Source organism: Orcinus orca, chromosome X, assembly GCF_937001465.1.
Source record: "Orcinus orca chromosome X, mOrcOrc1.1, whole genome shotgun sequence".
Taxonomy (NCBI): Eukaryota; Metazoa; Chordata; class Mammalia; order Artiodactyla; family Delphinidae; genus Orcinus; species Orcinus orca.
The window spans coordinates 115,304,827-115,311,500 of record NC_064580.1 but is presented as its reverse complement, the minus strand read 5'-3'; the positions used below and the strand labels follow the sequence as shown (position 1 = coordinate 115,311,500).

Genomic DNA, 6,674 nt, shown 5'->3' with positions numbered 1-6,674 from the left:
CTGCTTCTCCAGCCGTCATCGCTGGCGTGATCAGTGCTCAGACCCATCGGAGCCTCAGTCTCTCACAGACAAATTCTGAAACTGGAAAAAAAAACTAAGGAAGGCCAGGTTTGCCCCGGGCCCCCTCAGCCACCCAGGTAGCAGTCTCTTCCTACCCTAGAGACTCGGATGGTGTGCTTTCCCTCCTGGAGCATCTGCAGTTTGACAGGGAGCAACGTCTTCAGCCGAAGCAATGACATCATCATTGAGGGATTTGAGGAGAGGGCGGTGCGGAAGGGCAGGGCGTGGGAGGCTGCTTCCAAGTTTCCCAAATCACTCATTAGCTCCGAAAAACACCAGCCACTCGACTGTTTCGCATCCTCCAGAGAACGTGCCACCAAGATGGTCTCCAGAACCTTGTCATGACTGGCCAAGAGGAAGATGGTTTCCATTTAGTCTATACTTTCGGCTGCTTCCCCGAGGGAAGGCCGGGCCCATCCTACTCACTGTTTTTATAACAGGCAGGAGCCTGTCTGGCGATGCGGCCAAACTTGTCGGGTGGCTACGTGGATTGCAGATAAGCTGAGTGACGACTCAGGGTGGAAGGCACCATGAGTGGATGCCAGCCAGACCACCACGGCGCAGGCAAGCTGATTATACAGGCGGATCCCTACTCTGGAGAGGGCTAGGCTGTTGGGGAACTGGAGGCTGGTTCAGCAGTCCACCTAATTTGAGACCTAAGTAAAAATGTGTGTTTGGTAATGGAGACGCTCATATTGAAAACAGGTGGTGGTTGGGTTTTTGCCTACTCTCGAAAATGGATTGTCTGAGGCCCACAGTGCTTTTCTGGCTCCAAAGTCTCAGCCCGTTGTGGGTTTGGAACTCCGCTAAGGATGAGGCCTCCTTGAGCCTCTGTTCTGAAGGGGGCTCCTTGAAGGTCAACAAGGATATGGGGTTGTCGCTGAGTTGCAGACCTTGCCTCACAATGAAGAGCAGGGAAAAAAATGAAGGCTGCTGGTCCAAGGCATCATGTAAGCACATGGGAGAGAGAAAGCTGCAGCTGACATGCTAGTACGAGGCATAACATATACAGAAAATGACAAAAGTAGAAGGTAACGCAACTGCCAGCCAAGCAGTACGGACTAGGGTTTTCCAGACTGTTCTCTCAAAGCTTACTATAGTGCATTGGAGGTATTTCATAAGTAGGGTTGATTCGTTGGTGCATTCCTTGATGCGTTTATTTATTCATTCCATAAACTTCTTCCATGGAGAGAGGGGTCAGTGTGTGTGTGTGTGTGTGTGTGTGTGTGTGTGTGTGTGTGTGAAGTGAGGGCTCCTGGTTATTATTTAAATAATGCATTTCCTTTCTTTGCTCTCTGCAAATCATACCCTCATCTTCATCCTGTAGTGTGCTTATTTTCAAGTGCAGTCAAGAATAAGTCAGAAAGTGATCTGTCCAAGTGTTGCTACCTAGAAACAGAAAGTAGATTCCATCTGTATGCCCAGTCATCCGTAATAGCCTCTACTGCATGTCATCTCTTTTTTTTTTTTTTTTTTTTTTTTGCGGTACGCGGGCCTCTCACTGATGTGGCCTCTCCCGTTGCGGAGCACAGGCTCCGGACGCGCAGGCTCAGCGGCCATGGCTCATGGGCCCAGCCTCTCCGTGGCATGTGGGATCCTCCCGGACCGGGGCACGAACCCGCGTCCCCTGCATCGGCAGGCGGACTCTCAACCACTGCGCCACCAGGGAAGCCCTATCACCAGGGAAGCCCTATCATTTTTTTGAAGAGAAACAACACCCACCATTGTATATTGGTTATACAGTCAGTGTAGGGCTTAATTGGAGTTTTTGTGGGTTGGCGCAGTTGGTGTGCTGGTCCTATGTATGTGGATGTAGAGCTCATACAGTTTGAAAGAGGGGTATAGTGGGATGCCCGCCACCACCAACCCACTCTGCAAACTGTCTTTGGATCAGAAGAACCGCTATGTGTAGGTAATGCTTCAGTGTTTGAATGGGACTTCTAAAGTTTCGACCTGCTCTACAGGTCAGTGTTTTAAAGACAACTCAATGGATTACATTAGTTCTACACAGTTGGGAAAGGGTAGCCAAGGGCTTGAGCATGGCCCTTATTGTTAACATCACTTTTGATTGTGGCTTATATTAAAAGACTACGAATACCCCCCCAAAAAAATGAAAAGAAAAAAAACTACAAATACAATGAATAAATTTACTGTGAGATTTTCAATATGTTGGGCCACATTTGGCCATCTGTGGAATTACTGGGAAAATTACCTGCAAGATTTTACGTAGTTACTGGTCTCAAATACTTACTGGAATGCAACAAATACAGAATCATCGACATATACAAATCCTGATGAATTTGCAGGTGGGTATCTGCAGGGTGTTCAGCAGCGAGCTAGGTGATTCTCTGAATTCAGTTCCCGAACTAGGAAGTTCAACCTTAGTACTTTGTTTCATGTGAAAATATGGGCAAACTTGGTCTGGCTTTCTGATTCCCATAGAAATGCCCTGGAGAACACTCTTGCACTGTTGGTGGGAATGTAAATTGATACAGCCACTATGGAGAACAGTATGGAGGTTCCTTAAAAAACTACAAATAGAACTACCATACGACCCAGCAATCCCACTACTGGGCATATACCCTGAGAAAACCATAATTCAAAAACAGTCATGTACCAAAATGTTCATTGCAGCTCTATTTACAATAGCCAGGTCATGGAAGCAACCTAAATGTCCATCAACAGATGAATGGATAAAGAAGATGTGGCACATATATACAATGGAATATTAGCCATAAAAAGAAATGAAATTGAGTTATTTGTAGTGAGGTAGATGGACATAGAGACTGTCATACAGAGTGAAGTAAGTCAGAAAGAGAAAAACAAATACCGTATGCTAACAGAGGTATATGGAATCTAAAAAAAAACAATGGTTCTGAAGAACCTAGGGTCAGGATAGGAATAAAGACGCAGACGTAGAGAATGGACTTGAGGACACGGGAAGGGGGAAGGGTAAGCTGGGACGAAGTGAGAGAGTGGCATGGACATATATACACTACCAGATGTAAAATAGATAGCTAGTGGGAAGCAGCCGCATAGCACAGGGAGATCAGCTGGGTGCTTTGTGACCACCTAGAGGGGTGGGATAGGGAGGGTGGGAGGGAGGGAGACGCAGGAGGGAAGAGATATGGGAACATATGTATATGTATAACTGATTCACTTTGTTATAAAGCAGAAACTAACACACCATTGTAAAGCAATTATACTCCAATAAAGATGTTACAAAATAAAATAAATAAAAGTAAAAATAAAAAAAAAGAAATGCCCTGGAGCCTTTCCGCCTCTGCAGTCTGTGGGTCTGAGCCTCAAGTTGGACAGCATGGCAGTGTAGCCAAAGGGGATCTGAGATTGGAGGCCATTTGGGGGTCTTAAACCCTCATGAAACTGAATGGGTCTTTTTAATTTTGTTGCTGAGTTAGTCGGGTAATTGCTTCAAATTCCATTTTGTTCTGGCTGGGGCCTCTTGCTCTTGTTTTTGTCTCTTGAGGACCGTACTTGATTTCCTCACTTGAATACTGTAACTGTGCTGTCTGCAGTGTCCCTAGGGGGCGCACTCTTTGGCCATGTTCTCTGATAACCGGTGAACGATGAAGAGGTCCTGCTCGTTTTCAGTGACTAAATGGAACGGGAGTGTAGAGCTTTGATCCCGGTCATGAATCTTTCAATGAACTCTCCTGTGAAGCCCCCCCATACTGTTCCTGGAGGACACCTCCTTGTTAAGGAGACACCACAGATCTGAAGGTAGTCTGCCCTGGATGTGACCAGAGGGAGGAAAAATGGCGTGGGAGGTGCTTCGTATACCCTTTGGGGAGATTTCTCTCTGCATATATGTGTGTGTAAAAATATACATTGTGATTTTGCTTTCTCTAGCATGAACTCAGCAAAGTTAACCTAATTAATGAACTTAGAGACCATTCGAAACCTTTTCTGGTTTCTTTATGCTATGCTGAAATCCACATATAATTAGCCATTCATTTTTAAATCCAGAAGAAATTATTCATATTTGTAGGTGAAAATGTTGAGAAATAAAGAGGGAAGGGAGAGGGTAGAAAAAGATCATGTACAGGCACAGTACACATGTTTCAAATTTTTTTTTTTCCTGAGACTCTGAAAAGAGAAATGAAGTTTTGCATTTACCAAGTCTATTAGGTTTTCTGATTTCAGAACAGGATAAACTGGGTTTTTCCTTCCCAGTTGTAAGCTAGAATTGAAATTCAGGCCAACTTCGTCTTATTGGACTTAGAAAGTATTTTCCAGGCAGAGTATATTAAGGCACAACTTTTCTCGTAACTGATCAGTATATACAAAAATGTTTGAACAAATGCCTTCTTCATTTCATGGAAAATAAGGTTCTGATAAGACACAGGAATAAAAATATAACCACCTGTTTAATAAAGAGTTCCATTGGGGAGAGAGAGGCAAGGAGAATCTGTGTGTTCCTGTGTCCTCAGCCCAAGGACTTTCCCAGTCCGAATGACCTAAGTTACTAAAAGAAAAGTGGGTGAGTCCCAACCAATATATTCATAAAGTTTGCTGCTTTCTTAGAAGTTGCAACCTAGCGTCGTCGGGCAATGCTCCTTGGGCATTTTTCATGAGCTAGTTTGCGAAAGTCAAGCGAAGGAATTGTTTGAATCTTCTTTGACAAGTGCTGTGTGGGCCAAAGCTTCAAGGAGATTTATCAAAGTCATTGAAGCAGCTTCTACAACAGAGGAGGGATGTAATATATAAGTTGTGTAAACCTAGGCCATTCGGGTTGGGAGGCAGCTGAGGGTGAGGCTGTTTTAGCGGAGCCAGCATTTCGAATTCACTCCTCCCTTATCCTCCTTGGCCTACCTTCTCAGTAATGGATTTGTCAGCGACAGGATTGACCTAACCAATTTCCTAACAGCAACGCCTTGTTGTCGAGCAAACAATTAGAGTAAGAATGTTGAGATTTGTGCTCAAATTGTATTTTGTTACACCGACTTCCTTCAGACCTCAAGTGAGTATGGTATGGAGAGCTTTAACATGAAATGATCTCTACGAAGAATTTCATTTTCCCAGGATCTTTGAATGAAATGGATACTGATCCGCTATTGTTTTCTCCCAGGGCTTACCTGGAGGGAGAACAGAGGGGCTATAGAAGTGTGTGCTCCTCTCTTTCTTTGGGGGAGAGATCAGGCAGATAAGAGTGAGGGATCTTCAACCAGCAGGGACTCCCCTTCAGAGCAGGAATGTGAACAGGTCAATTCTTCCAGCTCTTGATGGGTTTGGGTTAGGAGTTTGTGTGTATTTACATGTATAGAATTGGACACGCTAGCCATGTCAGCTTGGGCTCATAAACAAATATGATCAAGGGACTCTCTTTACTTGATCTTTCTTTGACAAAGAATGTACATCCGCACAGGGCTGGAGGGTCCCACTCTTCCCTGCAGCCCGATGCAGCCATCAATCGATTCCCTGCGTAGCGGTAATGTACCAGGTGCAAACCTCCTTAAATGTTATCATCCAGCCCACGTTTCACCATTTTGTTGATGAGACTATCGTGGAAGACAATACAGTTTAGAACACACAGAGGATCAGCAGAGCTTAGAACGTGCAGGTAAGGAAGAATACTTACTGGACCAGAAAGTCTGGAGCAGGGGCTTCACTCTTTTGTAAGTGAGGAAGGAATTAAAAGTCAGCATTAGGTGCTGGCTTCCAATATACTAAAATTGGAACGATATAGAGAAGATTATCATGGCCCCTGTGCAAGGATGACACCCAAATTCGTGAAGCGTTCCATATTTTTGAATGGACTTGAGGACACGGGGAGGGGGAAGGGTAAGCTGGGACGAAGTGAGAGAGTGGCATGGACATATCTACACTACCAAACGTAGGGTGGATAGCTAGTGGGAAGCAGCCGCATGGCACAGGGAGATCAGCTCGGTGCTTTGTGACCACCTAGAAGGGGGGGGGATAGGGAGGGTGGGAGGGAGACGCAAGAGGGAAGGGATATGGGGATACATGTATACGTATAGCAGATTCACTTTGTTATAAAGCAGAAACTAACACACCATTGTAAAGCAATTATACTCCGATAAAGATGTTAAAAAAACCCAAAAAGTCAGCATCAGAAACCCACTCTAAGCTATTCTAGGTTGTTGGTTTTATTTTTGTTTGAGAACACTGTTGCAAAATATGACCCATGCTGTAGGTTCAGTCATTCTCAGTACTTTCCACGATCTTCGTGATGTCCTGTATTTAACACCTCCTGCAGGTGTTGTTATAGAAGGAGCACTGTGGCCTTCCTGCTTCCCGTCATCAAACATCGCTCTTTGACTGGAGCTGCTCAGAGGTTTCCTCTTTAACATTTTCAAGCCCAATAGTGTGTGGGTTCCACATTCTTTTCTAAATATGCAAAAGCCACCTGTTTGAAAATGTGGTCCAGAATATGGCTGGGGCTCAGTGTCGGGCTCGCTGCTTTGCAGTTTCCGGAATCCACCCATATGTGTGTCTATATTTAGCTGCCACCATCAACATTTTCCATCTCTTACATGTTTAGCCAACTTTTGTGTGGGCTGTTGCTTTGACCTTGCAGCGAAATTCTAAGCGTGTATGGGACCAAAATAAATAATGAAAAGATCATCTGTTCA

General features: G+C 44.7%; 1 non-coding gene across 1 annotated transcript; it reads left to right on the top strand.

Moving 5' to 3' along the window:
* The first annotated feature begins 5,727 nt into the window (after positions 1-5,727).
* On the top strand, positions 5,728-5,830 carry LOC117198639 (U6 spliceosomal RNA). Its single transcript, XR_004479853.1, has one exon. It is a non-coding gene; the product is annotated as a U6 spliceosomal RNA (small nuclear RNA).
* The last annotated feature ends 844 nt before the right edge of the window (positions 5,831-6,674 follow it).